Here is a 23,072-nt window from a genome sequence, read left to right on the forward strand (position 1 = left end):
ATATATATATATATTTTCTAAAACAAAAAAAGGAAACTTCAATTTCATGTTACTGTTACTCTGTTACGTTTTTTTAACAGCTTTACTTATTCCCATGCACCTACAATCCTAAATCCAAACACAAAATATATACACTGATACTGCTGATATGTGTGTACTCAGTTACAGTTTTCCAGTATTTCTGAAGACCATAGAAATGTTAATCTTACCTGATTGACAGCGAGACTACGACCTCTGCTGGTCATAGTTGACATCACCTGCTACATCAAATACACCTTAATTACAGGGTTCATTCATTCACTCACATATTTACACTTGCATTATCATTGTTATTAAAGAATCACAAGATGTTTTTGTCCCCATACTAATATCATAACACACCTAAGATATGCAGTAAATGGTTTTAATTGTATGATGTGCTTTACTACATTTCCAAGAGAAATCCAAGCATGATTTTCAACTTGAATTGATTTATTCATTACTACTTTTCATGCATCTCTGGTTTGTTTCTTGGTGATTTTGTTTCCACACCTACAGTCCCTACAATGCTCCTTAAAAAAAGACACCTCTAATTCTTCAAAACAGTTTATTTTAGTGTGACAAAACTTAATAATAGAAAGTTAGAAAAAACACAACATATAGCTTGTCTTTATTAGCATCAAGTTTCACCGCGTTAGTCTGACCACTTTATTAGGTACACTTGTACAACTGGCTGGTAATATTAACATCTACTACTGTGATATAGAAAGTGAACCAGACTCTAATGTGGGCGTTGATGTCTGTCGGGTTGATTTGTGTTTTTCACAAACTGCTGCTCACTCAAAACAGTGTCTACACTTTCCAGTAGATGATGCCGAAGCCACAAAACATTCAGAGAGCAACTTTTGTTCAAGAGGTCAGAGACGAGCGAGCAGAAACAAACCGTAGACCACACTGGAAAACTGAGATGAAAATGGACAGCAGGTGACCAGAAAAGTCGAATCTTAATTACTGCTTTAAAATGCAGATAAGGGGTTAATAATTTGGTTATTCCTCTAGCACCTGCAACATACCTGAGACCATGTGCATGTCTTTACAACCACAGTTAATCTTCACTGATGCCAGAATGACATAACACTAGCACCTCACCTCAAATTGCTTCCAGCAACAAGGGTTTAGTGTTGTCTGTGGCACAATGAATTCAGGTAACAATGATATTATTGATCCCCTTGGGGAAATTATTGTTTGGACAGCTGCAGTAGATGACGGCACTATTGTGGGGTTTCAGTGTCTTGTCCAAGGACACTTTGATATGTAGTCAGGAGAAACCGGGAGTCAAACCACTGACACTGGGGTTTATAGATGATCGCCCTACCAACTGAGCTACATGTTGCCCCTAGGTGTACATGGGTGTATATAATAAAGTGGTCACTGACTTTATGTGCGTATGTAAAAACACTTCAACGTATAACAATAAACATATTAATGAAAACGGCAGTAATATCAGAAATTCAGCAATTCTGGTTAAATGAGTTCTCCATCTTACTGAGGAGTTTGACTTTCAACAATGCAGTGTGCCACTCAGTTCAGCCTATTATATTGCTGAGGGTGGTGGTCACTTCGAACTGCAGTTTTTTTAAATTGCATGAGTACTATGAACTCAGTTTGGGGAGTTAAGCTCAAACCAGAGGAACTGAATTAATTATTAGAACTGTGCCACTTAAAACGTGAAAGAACAACAAATAAATATGAGTAGCATATTCTTATGAAGTCAGGTGTCTACCCTGAAGCAGCAGCATGAACAACAGCACCATCTCCCTTCCTCTTGCTCAAATACCAAATGGTAACGAGAGTTATGAATAACACTCCAACTACAACGTAACAGAAGATCCTCTCTCGGCCTGCTGGTGATGAGTTTTCCTGTGGAGGCTGACGACTGACTGCTGCAAAGATATTAAAATATGTGTTATTCATGTGCAAAGTGCAACAATTAAATGTTTCTGTAAAGCAGCAAATATACCTAAAAAAATACGTATTATGTCATTATAATATCATAATAATAATAATAATCATTTTAGTATATGTCTACAGCTGATGTTGTTCTTTAAGCACAGATACAGAAGGATTTTATCTCAGCAGTACATGAAGAAAGAGCCAAATGTTTGACTGATGATGTGACTGTAACCAGAATTAGTTGGTGTCGCACAATGTTACAGCAGGTTCATCACAGGTGAAACAGAAACTTAACGTTAAACTTGTTCTAATATGACGAAATGACCTAAAAATTTATTTTTAATAAAGCAGATAAAAAGCTATGAAATTGACTCAATCATCGAATTATTTTTAGTAAGTTATTATTATTATATTTAGTAATTATTTGTAGTTTTTAAGTAACATATTATTAATATTAATAAAATATAGTATGAGTTTATTTATCTGTGCACACAAGGCTGTAGAAAGAGAGACAATCTGAATCCAATGTCTTTGGAAAATAATGAATTTTTTTACTTTTCCAAAACAAACATCAACAAAATTATAAGGAATAAATTAAACTGTGCTCCTTTTGGATTTGTGCAAATTTACATCTCAGTCAACCTTTTAATTTTACCTGAATTAGTGGGTAAAAATCCTAAAATCTTGTTTTAGGACACGGACAGATTTTAAGCTGGTGCCCCCTGCATCACAACCATACACTGTGTTCCTACCCTTACACATATATAAGTCATACAGATAGTCTTGTATGTTAGAATGAGAAATAAAAACAAAACTTATTATAAGGTAAAGGAGGCAGAAGAATGCAAAGCAGCATCAGTTGGCTGTGTAGAGGTGCAGGCTGAAAACAGGGGACCCAGTCATGGCAGGGGTTCAATTTAAATATTATAAAAGTGAGAAGAGGAGTGAATATCACTGCGTGTTACAATATTTGAATCAAAAAGCTGCTGATTGTAAAATCCAGTATAACAAGAATAGCACTAACCCACATTAAAGCGCCCATATTAGGCCCTTTTGTCCCTGTAATCCCAAAATGTGCCTGTACACCGTCATGCTGAAAAGCCATGTAGATCATAGTGAGCAGCATGTCTGAGAACGTGTGTGAACCGGCTCTCTGAAAAACGGCTGGATTTGAGGTCGACTGTGAGATTTTGAACCATGAATGAAGTTGAAAAACAAAAACAAACAAAACAAAACAAAAAAACACGGACACTCTGCGAGTTACAAAGGCACAGCGGCAGGATCACAGATCACAGCTCCTGCAACCTGCACTAAGTTGTAACGGTGTCATAAAAATAGCTTTAACCTTTCACATGACATCTCTGGGACATCCGGACTGTTAGCTGGTCACCATGTGACCCCGCCCAGCCACCAAGGGCGACCCCGGTGCCAGTCATGAACCCAGATAAAAAACTGGAGGGTTGCAGCAGGAAGGGTGGTGTAAAAACACATCAAGGTGTGGAACAAAACCCAAAGTGTTGGTGACACTTACGGGTTAAAACTTTGACTGATGTCCCAGAATCTGTATCTTTGAGCTTCATGTCACAGCTCTACTGTGGGGGAGCTAAGTGCCGCCCCTGGAGCTGGATGTGTCTCTGTGTATTGGCCTTAAATAAACCTAACCTCACTTTTGAACACAGTTTTCTGCCTCTTTGTCTGATTTTTATGAAGAACTTCTACAACGTTTTGACACTGAAACTGTGACATCACAACAGGGAGCTCCTTTCAAAACAAATCAGCTTTAGGAATAAAAAAGTCAGCAAAGTGGGCAAATTAGGTTTTACAATCCCCAAACCCACAGTCAGAGGGGGGGAAGAAACAAAATTATTGTGGTTGTGACCACGGCAGATAAAAAAAGCCATTAAAAAAGTTTAAAGGCTGCCCTTAACCTGGGTTTTATTATGAATCTCAGATATAACACCAAAATTGCAACACCAAAATTTCCCCTTGGGGATCAATAAAATATCTATCTATCTATCTATCTATCTATCTATCTATCTATCTATCTATCTATCTATCTATCTATCTATCTATCTATCTATCTATCTATATAATTTTCTCTGCTGCAAACCCAAGTTAATTACCTTGTATTTTAAAATGAGTTGAGAATCACCAAAGGAGACCGTGATGTTTAGAGCTTACCTGTAACATTGAGGCCACATGTTGTGTAGTTACTGTATCTGTCAACAGAGACAAAACACTGATACGTCCCTGTGTCGTCTAGTGTCACATTAGTAAAGACCACGTCAATCCGTCCTTTCCTGGCGAGCTCTGGATCGCACTGCACTCGTCCTCTGTAGAACTCATCTAGATACAGCGCGGTTTTAAATTCATAATGGAAAACCGTTCTGAAAGGTTCCACAAATATAATGTCTATGTACAGGGAGTCAGACATGTCAGCAGTGACAGAGAACAGCCATGTTAGTGTGATGTTACTGTGCTCCTCTGCCTGGTAGACGTCCTGAGATCCACTGACAGGGAACGGAGACTGACCTGCAGGATGTAGAAGATTACACAGATGCAAAATTAGAAAACAACTACAGAAATGTAGAATACAGGTCAAAATGAGGCTATGACTAAAGTGAAAAGTTTAGTTTCAGATCTTACACCTGGATAACTGCACATGTTGTTTAGAGCCACATTATTCTGATTAGATCAGTCAAGTTAGTGTGAATTTAATGATATACAATATTTATATACAGTATTTTTGTGATGACTTTTCAAAGCATTGCATGACACTGTCCATTAAGCAAAGGCAATCTTGATTGATCTGCATGAAAAGCCCATGTACTGATCGGTAGACAATGGGTCCCCAGGCACAGACAGCTACAAATCCTGCTTTAACTGATGTTGATAATGATTTCTAACTCACCCACAGTAGGAAAGGAGAGCAGCCATAGAGTTATCACCACCAAAACACCACCAGCAGCGTCCCAGGCTGTCATTCTTCACTGAGCCATCCTAAAGCAAACCAACACTGTGACTGTCAGCCTCTCACACATGGGAGTAATTGTTTTTGTTATGCAATAAGGAAAATAAGGAAATAAAAACTATGATTTTTAGTTTCACTTTTATTCAGGCTCAGCTCACAAAAGTAGCTCTCAGCCAAAAGACAGAAAGAAACAATCGAATACAATCCAGCAGCTCTGCCATGAATTCTACTTTCACATGTTGATCATTTATATCTTTTCCACTCTCTTTATATAACTGAAGTGGCCAAAACACCATAATGCCCTTTAGTAGGACTCCACCACCCACTATGCCCTTAATACTACACACACACAGTAGAATGATCACCTGTCTTGGTGGGAACTGCTTTATTCTCGTCGCTTTTATTTTTAAACCGAACAATGTCGGAGAAGAAACGCGTCCTACCTTCCACCGTGAGACCCGAAGACAATCCGGAGCTGGGACAGTGCCAAGATGCAGTGATCCGGACTTTCTGCTGTGTCTTCGTCCATTTCCAGGATGCAAACGTGAGTGTCGCCGCCCAAGAAGACGATAAAAAAGAAGAGGGTGAGTTAGTGCCCTTTAGAGAAATGTGGGAGAAAAAACATTCAATGGGCAAAAGGTGCACGCTGCTTTATAACTAGTGCGCTGTATTTTGCAGATATTTGAAAGTACAAATGTTTCTATGTGGTGTAATTACTCAACATAAAAGTGAGTAAATCAGTGTTTTATTTTGACGGGTCTGTAATAGACCACCTTAATGTGCTAAATTAATTTAATACCAAGCTTAAGGTTTAATGGCTTTTGGGATATTTTATTGACAATAAAGATTTCACAACACATTAGTAAACACATTAATTGTAATGCAAACAAGATGATGAGATTATCTGACAAGATGAAAAACATTAGAACAATGGATAAGAATTAATGGAAGCTTAAACACGACTTGAAAAACTTTTTGAATCCATGGTATCTGTGATCACTCTCGATTATACTAATTTCCAACTCATTCAACTAATTGTATTTCTTCATCATTTCTTATTCTGTTTCTTCTTCTCATTCAAAAAACATTTTAACTAACTTGTAACTCCTTGTTGTCAGTTTTATGTTGTGTTACTTTTGTTCTTCAATATTGCTTTTGAGTTCAGACAGTCCAGAAGTCAGAGATCTTTGTCCAATGAACCTGTCAATCTCCATATGACGTGAAGTTGGAGGAGGAATCATTCTGATCATCATGCAAAAACCAAAGGATATCATCCCGTCGTGGTCAGAACAAGTAGTCGATGCCAATCTGGTGCAACATTTGACTTGGACATGAGTTTTATTCACTTCTTGAATCACTGCAGGATACATTTCCTCATCATATTTCAGACGCCATCACTGGCTGATGATGTCTGAGTTTTGCCAAAGAAGCTGGGACCATTCCGGGTTTTGTCTTCCTGTGTGGATGCTGTTGCGTGAACCTTGAAGTAAAGGTTTTATAGGCAGCTCACAACACAGTAACTGATTACCGACAGAAACCGCCTGCCTGCCTGTATTGAGTTCATGTCCCATTACTGCAAAAATGCACCATGTTCACATTTGGACAGGAAGTTTTAACCAGGTCAGGAATTGGGGATAGATGGGTCCACGTTGCTGCTGGGTCTTGCTCCTTTGTTAGGCTGATTGTGGCAAATCTCAATTAGGTTTTGCAAAGTTGTCTCCGTTCTCTGTTTCACTGTGGTTCGACAGAAACTTTCACATTTTTGCCTTCTCTCTTTCAACATCATCTGTTTTCCACTGTGTAAGAAAACACTTGAGTCACAGCACATTAACTCTGCCATTTCCCCCCCCAGATGAGTTGGAGATAATATCAGGATTCTTTTTCTGTAATAAATGGCTGGACTACCTGGAAGGGCTGCAAATCGCAGTACAAACAATATAAGTCAGCAGTCAGAACTCTCAGAGGAATCCCCCAAGCAGATTTCACATGGTGTAATTTAAGAACCTTTTCTGTTTCTTAATTTTTCCACTTGTTATTGTTTGAGATTTTCCAGCTGTCAGGCGTCTGTTTGTATCTCTTGTTAAGACAGACAATATTTTGTTTTCTAATTTGTAGCATAAGGATCTATACTTCAACATGAAGGGGGATGGCTCAATGTAGCTCTGCTGTTCTCTTGAAATGGTTAAGGTGTCCTGAATTCTTTTTGAGAACTTGAACTGAAACAACAGCTGCAGTTACCCACTAGTTATTTTGTGTTTGGTGGAAATACTTCTTACTGATGTTGTCCACTCGGACATGATGGAAAATAAAAATTTGGTGCACTTCTGTAGACACAGGAAACCTTCCTAACAAGTGTTTGGTTTTTGATCTGGGTGACTCTGAATACTCCTGTAGTCTCTTGCATCTATTTCTGTATTTGTCGTTTTTTTTCTGTTAGTAGTAATAATTTCAGACCCTGAATCTCTGTGTAAAACCTGGACTCCCATCTCTTTCTTTTATGTCTGAAATGATGCAAAAATCATTAGTTAATTTAGAAATAATAATAGATACAGAGTAAAAAGACTTTCACCACTTCAACACACTGACCAAGATCAGTGTTACAAAAACGATTTTTTTTTCTAGCTTTTAAGTTTGAATTATTGACATAAATCAGTTTTTCATTTTTACTGTGTTGATGTACCAAAATATATTTAGCAAGAATAAAGAATCACAAGTGCAACAATTTGCTTTAACAGATTTTTTTTTTATCATATTCAAAAAGGAAAGTACATATCTTAATGAACGTGTGCACCAAATTTGGGTAAGAGATGCTGATGGAGAAGAAAGATACATTAATTTCTTGTAGTGACGCTCTTTGTTAAAATGCAGCTCACCAAACACTGAACTGCACGAGGACAACAACAATCAACAAGACAAATTTTAAATCAGATTTTTAGTGTTATAATATGTGTATTAGTATTATTATTTAGAGATAATTCTACTTCAGTAAAGTGCCTTCATTCTTCCGCCATCACATCTCATTTCACATTACCTTCTATTGGTTTTAAAAACAGGAACATTAATAATATGCAGCTTTTTATAAGCAACAAGCCGTAGATGGGATGGTGACTCATTGCTTTGTTTGAGGTCAGTTACTTGATGACACTGAGAAGGAAGGAGGAGAAGGAGAATGATGCAACTTCCATCCTAGGTCAAATCTGTAGGAGGGACGTGAGATGACAGTGAGAACAGAAGTAAATGACAACAAAGATATAAACGTATATACATATACCCACAGCGTAAACTACTAGCAGTGTCAGACAAAAGGCTCCAGGAACTGGTCCGACAGTGGTCAAATCACCTCGATTCTGCATTGGACATCCTGACGGACGTTTAACTCCTGTATAAACACATAAAGTGATAATGATTTCTGAGTTAGACAATAGTAAAATGCTTCTGAAAGGTGTATGAATACATATTATATACACTGCTCAAAAAAACTAAAGGAACACTTCAGATTTCAATGGGGGAAAAATCATGAGTTCGCTGCTTCTCTTACCATACTATCACAGGAACTAAAGCTCAGGTTTCCCAGCTCAAGTGTGCTCAGACTGATATGGTAGCAGTGGCTGAGCTAGTCGATAAAGGCTAATGGATGATGTGTTTGAAATGAAATGACGCCAAATCATTTAATAGAGATTAAAATGATCAACCTACAGAGGGCTGAATTCAAAAACACCATGAAAATCACAGTGGAAAATGATGCAGCAGGTTAGTCCATTTTAGTAGATTTCAGCTAGTCAAAATGGTTCTCAGTACTTTGTATGGCCCCGTAGTGCTTGTATGCACGCCTGACACCATCGGGGCATGCTCATAATAAGATGATGGATCATGCCCAGGTCCAGATCTGGTCCAAGGCATCACTGGGTTCCCAGAGAGTCTGAGGTAAAATCTGGGGGCATTGGATGGACAAAACCTAGTGTCCATTAGGTGTTTTATTAGATTTAGGTCAGGCGAGCATGGGGGTCAGTCAATGGCATCAATTCCTATATCCTCCAGGAACTAACAGCATACTCCCACCACATGAGCCCGGGCATTGTTGTCACCAGGAGCAGCTCAAGACCCACTGCATCAGTGTAGGTTTGACAGTGTGTCCAAGGGTTTCAACTTGATACCTACTGGCAATCAGGGTACTGTTGTCTAGCCTGAAGAGGTCTCTGCGTCCCTCCACCGATATTCCTCCCCAGACTATCACTGCCCCACCACCAAAACCATTCCTGTTTTGGGTGTTGTCTCATTGTTTCTCCTCTAGTTCACCTGTTGTTCATTTCATTAACACCAAAGCAGCTGAAACTGATTAACAACTCCCTCTGCTACTTAACTAACAGATCAACGTCCCAGAAGTTGCTATACTTTGATTTACTGTAAGTGATCCTTTACGTTTTGTTGAGCAGTGTGTATAATATACAGGAACAACCTGTACATAAAAACATTTAGCATTGTTATTTTGAATAGTTTGAATGTGTTTAGTAACATTTAAGAAATAATTGATGCAATATTCATCCTGACAGTGTTAGATGTGTGGACACATTTTTAATATTACAAGTTAATCATTGGTGGATCAGTAGAGTTTTCTATGTGAATATTAACAGTCATCCAACAATCCAATTTGCCATAAACTCTGTTGAATATTGTTGTTCCCCTGTTGCCATCTTCAAGAAAGAAGATGTTTGGTTCTTCAGCAGCTCTTTCCCCTCATATAGCGACCAGCGAGATTTTGGCTAACTTTAGGTACTTTTCTGGTTTCAGTACGTGTTGCGGAGAAGCTGCAGTCAGTAACCCACAAGAAACATGAATAACTAATATCTAACATCACAAGAACTGTAAATGACTAATTAACCGTGAAAGAATTTACAAAATTACCAGTTAAGATACACTGTTTGTCAAATAACCTTCTCCTTTGTCTTTGTTAAAGTTAAAATGACTTTTACCATTATGGTACTATAATTGTATTGATTATAAGAGTTAGTTAAATTCAGTGTTTACTAGAGATACTCTACAAGCGATACTCTTTAGGTGCATATTGATTTGGTTACAGCACATGAATGAATACAGGGGTGGACAATGACGGCAAAGTTTCACTCTGTGTCATGAAATCTTTCTGTTGTGGGATACTCATCTATGATTTGCGCGATGTTGCGTGAACATGCACAGAATTTAAGACCATGTTGTGTGTGATGGAGCTGATCTTTCCTTACGCTCAAACTCACTAAAGTGTGCAAAAATCTTCCCTCCAGTTGAAGTAAGTTTCAAATAATTTAACTATGTTGATGATTCATTTCCTGTGCACTTCTTGTCGACCTACCTGAAGCAGGTTCTTTTGTTGCTGTGTTGATGTTTTCGTCATCAGAGGTTTGAGTCACATTCAGGATGAAGTTTTCTGTACGGATCAGTATTACAGTAACATTACAGTAGAGTACATGTACAGTGATTAAATTGTGGATTTAAAAAAAGACAGCTTACTAGATGTATCCAGCTTCCATCTCTTCATGGACTTGTCATAATCAGCAACCAGATCACACCAGTATTTTCCAGAGTCTTCAGATGTGACTGTGGACAGATGGAGTCTGATTCGTCCTTCTCTCAGAGCGTCTTTGTCCAACTGAACCCGTCCAGCAAACTGCTGATGCTGAGACGCTGTGTGCTCATTGCCATTGGTCATTTCATACAAAACCTTACTAGTGTTTGACTGTAAAACACAAAAGAAGTTGGCGAGAGTCAAGTCAGTTTTAGTGTGAGCTTCCCATTCGATAGTGATGTTGTTGTTTTCCTCTGTGTGATAAAAGTTTGGAGTTTCTGTGATGACAAACGTCCCTGTGGAGAAAGGAAAGGAAACAAAAACCAAAGATTCATATTGTTGACTGAAAAACAGGGCTGTCGATTGAAATATGAATAAAATTCTAAAATAAAACAGAAAACCAACCACAGATGCAGATCACTTGAATAAGAATCCACATCATGTTCGCTCTGTGAAAAGAGACAATGCATGACAGGTTTAAGATTTTATTAAAGGGACAGTTCAACATTTTAATAGTTTATGTTATATGCCACATGGGGAAATAATAATCGATAATAAAAGCTAATTTCTTATTAGCAAATGACAAATTTGTTCTTTGATAAGGACATGAAGACAAACACACCACTATCGCATTTGTTTTGTTTTAAACAATATAATAAATATTACAAATGGAAAGATTTATCTTCTTTGTATGTTTATGCATTATACGTAATTATGAACTAGAATAGTATCTTCAATAAGCTGCTTTAGTTTATTTGTTTTTAACTGTTTAATCCTTTTAGACATTTTTCACATCAAGCCTATTAAACCTGTAACTCTAAGTCACCACTGGAATCTCCGTCATGGTTTTATCTACTGCAAATCTCTTTTTGCAGAACCTTCCACTAGCTGCTCTATGTAAAAGCTGTTAATTGTGAACTCCCACCCTTTAATGATTGATCACGCTTCCTGTGTCACGTTAGTTTTGAGGTTTTCACTTCCCCTACATCTTAATGCAGTGAACACGAGGAAAATTACAAAATCAGACATAAAAGCATCCCATGTTTCTTTAAAATACTCTGTTTGCGGTAGGTTAAGTGTCCCTTTGTCCTGCGGACAGACAGAAGCACAGACTGCTGCTCTCCTGGTGCAGCTCGGAGCTGAATTTAACCTAGTTTCTGCAGTGGTTACCTACACCTAACGTCTCGCTCTGAGAGTGAATTCCCAGAATGACTCGTCAAATCTAGAGCGGACTCTTTCACAGCTTTGGGTTTGAGAAACGCTTTTGAACTAACTGTTGTTGTCCAGGTGAAGAAAACTCACCAATTCGCAATTTTCAAGTTTCATGAAACATTTTGAATTTTGAACTATATGTGGATCTGAAATTGTCGCCAACTGTCATAGAAGTTGCATTTGAAGATCAGCTATCTTACATTTTTTGGTTGTTAGACTTCATTTAAACTGAATTCTTTCTGTTCAGTAAGTAGAACCTGTCCTTTACAACCTCAGGCGGGTTGACGTGCATTTAAAAACCTGTAACTCTGAGTGATGTTCCAGCTGTTTCATCCTAACCTGAGGACTCCTTCCTGCATCACCTCACAATACAAGCTTATTTTAAAATCCAAGTTTTCCAGGATGTGTGTAAATGTTGATAAATTAGAAAATACATGTTTAATACAAGTCTACATCATGCTGATGGATATATGTTGTAATTACAGAATGAATACTGCCTGTTTTGTCATACAAATGTGGCGTGATGTCTTTTGTAGCTTATAAAATATATAAAATACTTTACATCAGACAAGTTTAAGTATGTAAAACAATAAACCATTCATTGGCTGGTATATAACACAAGTTCTTATCACTGTTAATTATCCACTGCCCTTCATGTTTCTGTGAAATTAATTTTTTTTTAATTTTTTTACTGTAAAATGTACTGTTAGTATGTTAGATAGTACTGATAATGAAAACTACAGTATGAACTTGTATTTTGACTTTCACAGTATTCACAGTTAACTGAACTGCTTACAAATATATTATTCAGCTGAACTTAACATCCACTTATTTCTTCAAGTTTTGTATTTTACACACATTTTAACCATCTTTTGTTTTAGAAGTTGAACACATAGCAATAGTCGGCCTTCACACATTTAAATGTACTGTAGCAAGGAAAATAATATTGTAATAGTCTATAGTTGTTGTTCACAGCTGGCTAAAAGGGAAACAATTACAAACAGCTTTTTATTACACTTTACATTTTATTTTGAAATCAACAACTACAAACACAAATCAGAGAAGAAAAGTTTCCTCTCTCAGTGGCTTTTTGCTGAAAACAGGCTCAGAAATATTAACATGAAAGATTTTATACAACATTTGATGATAACAGACAACGTTTCTGAATTCATAGCATTTCTGACGATGCTGAACTATGAATCTGGTTTTTGTGGTGTAGCCACAGTTACAGCTACACCAAAGCACATAGTATTGCACCCTGTTTCATGTGAATCTACAAAAGATTTCAGTAATTAAAAATGTTTTGTACTTGAAATTAAAATAAAACGCACAGCAGCAGCCATGTTACATGATGTCCTAATATAAGCTGAATGTTCTAACAAAGCACATGGTTAAGTACATGTTCTTGATTGGACGAAGGGAGGAAAGTCAGAGACTGACTGCTGTTTATTTCAAACAGCCTTGATGGACCTCTGATTGTGAGTGTGTGTGTTCAGCAGATAGATAGATATACAAACTCAGCAGGTGACTCTCATACATATCAATACAACATCACATATATATATTAACATCATAACATATTTAGACTGAATACAAAAAAATACAATGAGAAGCAGTGAAAAAGTGTGAGAAATAAACAATTAGGGGATAAATATCTGATGAATGTACGTTACCTTCTTCGACAAAGTCCCACTCATAGTTCATTAGTTTCCTCAGATAAACGTGAATTCACTGCTGTTGCCTTTTCGTTTGTGGCTTTGCCCCATCCAGTCCTCGTTCTTCTTCTTCTCTCAGGGTTTATTCCAGTAAAAAGCCTGAAAAATGATGTTTCGTCATCAACTATGTAAAAATCGAGATGTGACTAAAGACTCAGTTCAAGTTTACATGCTGCATGTTCTTCATTTTGGAGTTTTTGGAGGTTAAAGGTGCAGAAAGTGGAAAGTAACTTGTTCAATAAATGTCCACGTTAGCTTGGATACAGAAATGAGCTCCTTTAAATTAATTTTTAATTTATTACTGGCCGGGAGCTGAATCTTTCTATCATAATGTGCACATGTTTAACAAAGGTAATAAACTGGAAACATCACCAAACAGTTCTCACAGATGAGGAAGAGAACTGATGCAGCTTCACATGTGCTCATGGTGAATTTATCACAAGGTGCAAAAAGATACTGCTTAATACTGCTGCTTAAGAAAGCAGGTTTACTTTTATTAAACAGTAAAGTGATGCATTTAATATTCTAATGTAAAACTATGTGAACATGGTGTTTTTATGCAGCAATGTGCAGTAACCTGCTCAGACATATGTAAGGATACATATAATTAAAAATGCATTCATCAGTGATGCTTACTGGGAAGTGATAAAGACTATATCTCCACAATTAGAATAAAATCATAATAAGAAACAACGTGACAAACATTTTTCTCATCTCTACTCACTGTGTTTGCGCAGCAGCGCGATGATGGCGGTGATTTTAAATGTTGAGTCTGACGAGGAAGTAAAATTCAGACAGCACCGAAAAGAACCGCACACGAGAAATATTCGCGCTATTTTCACCTTTAAAGTCCTCTGTGTGGAACTAGTCGCACGCAAAAGTGAATAAACGTCTTCATCCGTAAAAATTTAACAAGCGAAAATGTGAATATTTGTGGAGGAGCGACATGTACAGACGGACACAAACGCATCACATGCACCGTGTGAGCCGGTGACAGCTGGTTGATCAGAGGGAGGAGGAAGGACACCACCTGACATCTGGAGCTGCTTTGTAGACAAATAAACCACGGTGTATTATTTTACTTCAGAATAAACTAAATTCCTTTTATAAAGAAATCAGCAATAATAATAAAAAAGCTCCATTTTCTTTAGCTGCACAGTGAAAGTAGAGATGTCCACATGTTAAGGTCTTTGATTGAGGCTCACTACTAATAATTAGTCACAAAAATATTCTCATTAAGTTTTGGAGCTATTGCAATTTTAACAGACTGATACCTGAAGGGCTGGACGGAGCAAAGCATGAAGAATCATTATTTAGTTAAATAACCCCAAATGTTTTTCCAAGGGGGGTCAATAAAGTTTTCATTATTATTATGTCCATTTGCTGCTTAAAGTAAAGGTTCTGAGTTCTTCCACCAGCTGTGTTGTCTCCAAACACTGAAACTGTGTTGATGGTGCTGATAGTCAGAATTTCAGATGAACTTTGAAGCACAAAAAAGAAACTAAAGTTACCGGCTGAAGCAAAGTTCATGAGCTCCACTTTCCAGCAGTGTGAACCATTTAGTGTTTTAAGTACTGTACAGTAATGCTTGGATCATTATTCAATTTATACTGAAGAGTAAGTAATTAAACAAGATTAGTTTAGTTTAAAGTGGTAACACTGTGTTCAATTTAGAGTTTTTGTTTTAGCTTAAAGCTCCATTACTGCTGGATTATACAGTTTTCAAGTTATAAAAAAAAAAAAAAAACTGCTAATACATGTAATAATTCCTCTCAAGACTCAGAGGTAGCAGCTCACCTGAGACGGTAGATGGGGCGACGTGTAGCAGCCCCCAACAGATTTTCAGTGGAACTTCACCAACTCCTGACAAAGCATTTTCAGAAACAAACTGATCAGAGTGAAACCGGGGTGTATCACTAAACAAACGTTCACGTTCAGCTTTGGGTCTCTGACTGTCTCTAACATGGGACTCCAACTTTACATGTAAAGCACAGACTCTGAAAAGCATATTATGAGTGTTTTTATTGGTTCACTAATGGAAATAAATCTACAGAACATTTGACAGTCAGGTTAAGTTATGTAAGGTCAGTTCTGAAACCTTCGTTGTGATTTGGCGCCACATAAATGAACTGAACTGAACTGAACTGATAGCAGCATATAGACCTGTTGTCATTTTAATTCTCTTAAATTCCTTTAATGCAATTCAATTCATTTTAATTTTCATGGCGCCAATTCGTAACAGAAGTCATCTCAAGACACAGGTTTAGGACCTTACAGAGTATAATTATACAAAAAAATGATATAGAAAACCCAAAAATCCCATTTGAGCAAGCTTTTAGGCAACAGTGGAGAGGAAAAACTCCCTTTAGAGGAAGAAACCTCCAGCAGAACCAGGCTCATAGTGGGTGGCCATCTGCCTCGACCGGTTTATTTGATTGTCTGTTACCTTTGTTAAAACACGTTTTCTGATATTCGAATTTAGGGCACCTTAATGTCTATTTAAATTAAATAGAGAGGGGCTTTACCCACCTTTTCTTAAAGCCATCTTTAACTAATAACAATACTAACACGAATAGTTGGATTGAATGAGCTCAGATTGTCTGATGTCCTCAACTCTGTGTGATTGTTTCTCAGGAAAAGTAAAATGGTTTCAGTATTAAGCCAATTAACTGTTCTAATATGAGTCAGACACGCTACAGTACAAACGTAACAAACTTATATTAAATGTGATAAATTGTGCTCATTGTTAACTGATAACTAAAATTGTTTTATCTGATCATTTTAATATTGTGATATGTGAAATTACTGATGAAAACATCCCTGATAATGTTGTTTCACTATGACATCACTATTTCAGGAGCACGTCGTCCACATTAATGAAAGTCTGATGACACAAAATACAGCAGCTACTTCATTTCCCCTAAACAGCTCAGACTGTGTCTAAAAACCGCAACACAGCTTTTTTTTTTTTGTCTTTTCTATTTCTGAATCAGTGAAACTTTTGGTGGAGTTTGTGGCAGTTGATTAGCGTTACTGAGGGACGTTTGACTTTTGATCTGCAAGGCCTCGTCTGTCACTTTGGCTTCAAGGTTATGGAATGTAATCAAACACAAATCACACATGGTGAGTTTAGTTCATATCAAAGATCTGGTTGATTTGCAGCATTGATTTGTGCAAAGAAGACACATATTTTAAGACTACTACTCAGTTTGCAATCAACTCTGTCTGTTGACTGCAAATCAAAAGCAGACATAGAGTTAAATGAAATATGTAGTAATAAAACTACAATATGTCTACGTTTGCATTTACATAATACATTTATTTACTTCAGGTGCATTTAAAGAAAACTATAGAAAGATGTGGCAAAGACATCATAAACAAGGTGGGCAGGAACAGATGAATATACAGTCGGGACTGTCCCCTGATCATGGGACTTGCTGAGCAAATTCCAGGCACTTCATGTATGAATGTCAGTGTGCATAAAAACACAGTGAAACAAAAGCAAAACAAAGCAATTTAATCCAAATCCAACTAATTAGAATAATTTAAAGCTAAATGTTGTCTTATGTTGTAAAACAGATGCAGATTTTCCCAACAGGATGACAACAAACCAAAGTCTGGAGTCTGGCAGTAGCTAAAAATTGAATGGAAACACTTGGTAAAGAAATCACAATAATCATCATCAACATCAACATGAAATGAAATATAATGGAAAAAATGTTCAATTGTACATTTCCTTGGTTCGATGGTTTACTTGTGATGACATCGTGCCCAGACGCCCACAACATGAAACCAATGCTCTGCTCTCGGTAGTAGGTGTTAGATATACACTATGCAAAAGAGATCTGAAAATTAGAGTAAGAGTTTTTCCAACACACCTAAACCAACACATCTACACTTGCCCTTACGGGCCGTGCGTTTTCCTGTTATAAGGTTTTCTGAATTCTCACTATTGGTGATGCAACTTTCAGACACCTGGAACTTCATAAAGGTCGTCATCCATCACAGTAAACAACAACAACTACTGCTACTTTATTCATGTTTTCTCCGTGATTTATTAGCCTTACTAATACAGTGGGAAATTTACACTTATTAAATGAACATTGAACATTTCACAAGAAAGATGTTCAGTCAACTTTAAGATAACACATTTGGATGAATGAATGAGAATCTTCACAGACTTTATTAAGATATTTTCAGACATCAGTAAAAATCTTTTACAGACGCCTTTTTAAAAACATGATGCTGAGTTGGACTGATAAATTCTGAAAAACGTTGGAAAAATGTTTTGCAAATGTTTGGTATTTTGTTTATTTCTAATAGTACCCCCACATACCCATATGTCAGGCCTGAGTCATCAGCCCTGAGTCTGGAAAGTTAAAAAAACTTCTAGCACCACTTCTGGGGGTCTCTTTAAGATACATGAAGGTGGGGGAACTATTCAGTTTGAATGTGAACGGCAACCTCAGGCATACTGAATCAAACTATATTGTCACCAATAACAAACACAATCCAATCAATGACTGAGGATAAAGTATGTCTCTGATTTTCATTAGGGGTACCCATACATTTCTTTTAACTATTACATTCATGTTAACACGAGTAAACATGTGCTTTGGATGCCTTATTTAAACTCCTTTTGCATCCTACTATTTCAAATAACAGCAACCTTTCATCTAAAAGCAAAAGCCCTTCAAATGCCCTTGCAGTTTTTCCTCCATGTATTTTGCTAATTTAGGCAAAAACACCTCACTTTGCACATTTATGAAGCCAAAAGTGCAAAATCCACATCATGTGCTATTTTGCTTTTGAAGACACTGTGCTCAGAGTACACCCTTAGTAGATCAGCATGTTAAGTTTGATGTTGTGACGTTCGCATGTGATTGAGTGCAGTCAATCTTTAGTAAACTAGACCAGAGGGTATTGTTGTGAATCAGCCAAGGTTGGATGGACTAAGGGGAGGACATTATAGGACACACGGAGTAGAAACGTGGTGTAGTACAAATCTTCCTACCAGAGGTCAGTCCGTGTGATTTGATCTCCACCTTGAAGACCTGGAAAAAAGGACAGAATTAGCAAGAGAGTAAGGGAGAAGGGGAGGCAAACAGCGAAGACGCTCATGAGCTTGAGAGAAAATGAGTAAGAGAGATGTAGTGAATTGTAGAACAGTACAGGACTGTTGGCAGGACTACCTAGATTATACTGCATCCATGTAGTATACTCCTCTTGATTCAGTGTCACATTTTAAGAAATGTTGTTCCACGTGGTCTGTTTGTTTTTTTTCCTATCTGACATAATTAGTTTCAGTAGAAATGGATCTGGGTTATCTTGGTTTAAAATTGATACAGACCCACTGGCTACGATTGGTAATAGGTACAAACTCTGCAACTATGTCACAGATGGAAAGTTATGGCAGATTAATTAGTTTTAAATGTTTATTGCAACAGTCTGTTCACCTGTCTCAGCCATAAATCTATTAATCGGCTCCAGATTGTTCAGATTTCAGCTGCAAGACTCTTAACTAGAAAAAGAAAATACGATCACATCACTCCTGTCTTAGCTTCCCTACACTGGCTGCCAGTATGTTTTAGGATAGATTTTAAGATTTTATTAATAACTTTTAAAGCTTTGCATGGCCTTTCTCCCAGCTATTTATCCCAGCTTTTAAAGCCTTATGAGCCGGCACGTAGCCTGAGATCCTCTGGTAGAAATCTTTTGTATGTCCCTGATGTCAGAATGACTACAATAGGTGACAGAGCCTTTTCAGTTAGAGCCCCTAAATTCTGGAACAGCTTACCCGAGGATATAAGATCAGCTGACTCAGTAACATCTTTTAAAACTCTCCTTAAAACATACCTCTACCGGCGAGCCTTTTGCGATCTTCTGTAAGCTAAAACAAATCTGTCCTTGGGAGGACTCTCCATTAGATTACAATGTCTTTACATTGGAACTGGTCTCCCCAAGGACTGACGTGGTAGTTGTTTGCATTATTGTTTTGTTTGTATAACTGTTTCCTGCTCCCCAACCGGTCGAGGCAGATGGCCGTTTAACTTGAGCCTGGTTCTGCTGGAGGTTTCTTCCCCTAGGGGCAGTTTTTCCTCTCCACTGTTTGCCTAGTACTTGCTCAAGTTGATCTTGTTGGGCTACATGTGTTTCTTGTCTGTCTTGTGAAGCACTTTGTAACATATGTTTAGAAAAGTGCTCTATAAATAAATGTATTATTATTATTATTATTTATGTTTAAACTCTTTATTTTCTGTAAGTAGTACATGAGAGGAGTATGTGAATGTTTAGGATTTATTTTTAATTGTAGGTGAGAATAGGGAGAGGTATTTGAATTAGAGGAATTTAAAATCAGGTGTTTTGGGACTGATCCTAGCTAACGGCTCACAAGGAAGTCATAAACAAATTAAACCACTAGCTTGGCTTCCAGCTCCCTGTGGGTCTTTCCCCTACGCAACGATAGCTCATAGAAAGGAGCAAAGAGAACGTGCTGTAAGCTGCTTTAAATGAGGCGGTTTGAGAGGTTGCTGAGCAAAGCCATAAAACCACAGTGTCTTCCTTCCTCTCTTTGTCCCCATTTTTTTTTATTCCCTTAAGTAATTTACTTAAATACAGTACTTAAACAGAGTTGTGCACTATACTAGATAAAATACTTAAGTATTTCCATTTTATGTTGTTTTTATTCCACTGCAGTGGAATACAAATTTTTTCATTCCACTGCATTTTCACTGCAAGTACTAAATGTATTTGTCAGCCCAGTTAAAATAGATACTTTACAGATATAATAAGCTAATAAATTATAATGTGTTATTATGTATTAACCATCTGTCAGTACATAAAGTTTGTTATATGAGTTAAAAATATATATGTTCTGTTTAAAAAGCTTTTATTTCACTGGGGTGCAGCCACCAGAATTAGCTTAGTCTAAATTTCTTCCAAACAATGAAATGGATATTTATGATTTTTTAAAGTAAATTCATAGCAACAAGGTTTGTGAAGTCATTATCTGAGTACCTCTATCACCTCTGCAAAAAAAGAGTGTTACCATGGTTACTAATTAATTAATTTAATAAAATATGCATGGATAAATATGTTTAATAAAATAAGGAGCAGTCTGTACTTTGTAAACAATATGCTGGACTAGATACTGGATTAAGACCTGGACGAGGTCTCACTGCATTGTGGATTTGGGTTTTTTTGGGGTTTGCATAAAGGTTTTTCTGGTTAAATGTGGTTTGGATCACTCACCAGTCCTGGACAGACTCTTCACTGCTCAACCTGCTCCAACTTCATCATCATTTTTCATCATCGTTAAATCATCCGTTGATTCTACAGCAAGAGTTCATGTGAGACATTGATCAGAATCAGACTGAAACGTCTTGATTTACTGTCACAAATCACTGTCAAGAATGTAAACTTCATAAACGTCATTTTAATTGAATCCACAATTTTAAAGTCTGGATGTAAATGTTTTTACAATTAGTTCATCCAGATAAGTCAGATGATAACAATAAAGCACTTTGTGATACATCAGATACATTTTAACAAGCTTAATGATCTAAAGAAGACAAAACAATAAAAAGCTCTTTTAGTGATTTAGGGAAATAATAAACAACTGTTAACTAACAAACAGAAAATCTTCATTGTAGCTACATTTCAATATGTGTAACAGGTAATGCTCTATATTTATTTTGGACCAAAGGTAGAACTCACAATGAGAAGGGTCAATATAAATATTTCCTTAGGTTACATTCTGCTGGAGTCATGTTTGATAGTATTTATTAGTATTTAAATAACTTATTTTGTTTTGGAAATTTAAGAATAGGAGGAAATTGTTATGGACCTCTTCTACATTCAAGATGCTACTCGGACATTTATAGTGTTGTCCAAGGACACTGGGAATCAAACCACAGATCCTGAGCCACAAACAACAAAAGCTTTTGTTCTAAGTTGAAAAACAAATAAACAACAACAAACAGCTGCTGCTGTCAGTCCCAGTCCACAGTAAAGACCGATCCATCCTCGATTTACTGTGTTTAGTTCAATTTCTTCCTGAGGTTCAGACGAGTCTCTCACTGCTGTAAAGAAGCAAACACATCTGTGTCATTCATGAGGAGAAATAAACATTTCTCTAAAGAAGAAACTAAATTATAACCAAAGAATAAAGTGGAACATAGTTCAGATTTACAAGAAGGAAAAGTCCAAACTTTAAATAAACTGTTTCTCCTTAGGTTTTTAACAACCTGCTGATTTGTTAATAAAGTTTTACTGAATCTACTCACCAGTGATGTTGAGTCGACATCTGTCAGAGCTCCAACCTTGATCTGTTTTCACTTCACACAGGTACAGTCCTGAGTCATTAGTCCTGAGTCTGGACAGTTGGAGTCTGATTCGTCCTTCTCTGAGGACGTCTTTGTCAAACTGGACTCTTCCTGAAAACTGTTGATCCTGAGACTCTGAGACCTCAACAGCGTCATGGAGATGAAACAGACCAAAACGTCTAAGTTTATTTATCAGTTCACAGTAGATAATAATAAAGGTGATGGATCTGTCAGGTCTGATAGTGAACGTCCACTCCAGTGTGATGTTGTGGTTCTCCTCTGCCTGATAGGAGGTCTGTGTCACATTCACTACAAATGTTCCTGTTGAGGAGACACAGACACAAAGTGACAACTTCAACATGTGAACATTTACATTGATGGTCACATAAAAAATGAAACCACTTAATCACTATCTGTGGTGAAGATGTGAACTAACCAGAGACACATGAGATCAGGTTGATGAGCAGCAGGATCCTGAAGATCCTAAAAGTAATCATCATCACATCTAAACCTGTAAGAGGAGAAAGATATGAGATCAAAGTTGCCTTATATTAAGACACCTGATGCTACAATACAGATACATAATAATATAAAGCAGCTGAATTACAGTGCGCACACAGCTCAATCTCTCCTGCGTGTTTTCAGTCATCAGCCCACATATCAACACGACTCATCTCATATCATTACCCACATTCAACCAAGCAACAGGAAAAGCAGAGTAGCTACACATTTGATAGAGTAAAACAATTCCCACACAAGTTTTACGCTTTCTCATCACTACACCAGTAAAACCAGTCTGGTCCCTGGTCTCCATGATAAAACCAGTTATTACATTAAACATATTCACCTCTACCTATGCTGTTTATCTATTAATAAAATATATCAATAACAACTTATAATGAAGTTACTACGTTTTGTTTTAACGCTGTATGAATAAAGGTACCTTTTATGGACCAGATCTAAAGTCGACATGAAAGTTGAGGCTGATCGTACAGAACCAACACGTGGAGCGTTTATTTCCTTGTTTTTACGACCAGGAAGTTTTGATATATTCATTCATTCAAAATCACATCGCTAAAAACAAACAATGAGACTCGGAGCGCAGCGTTTTAGAACAGTGTGTTGTTTAAAGTGATTAGTGTGTTAAAAGAAAGAAGTTTGGTAGTTTTAAGGAATAAATAAATACATAAAACGGTCTTTATTGAATTATAGTGTGTCGCGCTCTTCATGGAACACCATTTCCCATAAGCGTTTGCGGGCTAGACGTCACTCCTCGCAAAATACGAGCAGAATTTGTCATAAATAACATAAATAATAGACATGTGTAAAAACAGCAAGACAGAGAAGACTGGACTGTAAAC

The 23,072-nt window shown here is 37.1% G+C and overlaps 1 long non-coding RNA gene across 1 annotated transcript; it reads right to left on the bottom strand.

The window, feature by feature from the left end:
* Nucleotides 1–21,801: 21,801 nt before the first annotated feature.
* On the bottom strand, nt 21,802–22,709 carry LOC113157162. The gene is made up of 3 exons (XR_003298435.1): nt 22,655–22,709; nt 22,148–22,222; nt 21,802–22,032 (listed from the first exon to the last, which is right to left on the bottom strand). It is a non-coding gene; the product is annotated as an uncharacterized LOC113157162 (long non-coding RNA).
* Between the last annotated feature and the right edge of the window lie 363 nt (nt 22,710–23,072).

Source organism: Anabas testudineus, chromosome 18, assembly GCF_900324465.2.
Source record: "Anabas testudineus chromosome 18, fAnaTes1.2, whole genome shotgun sequence".
In the NCBI taxonomy this organism is placed as follows: Eukaryota; Metazoa; Chordata; class Actinopteri; order Anabantiformes; family Anabantidae; genus Anabas; species Anabas testudineus.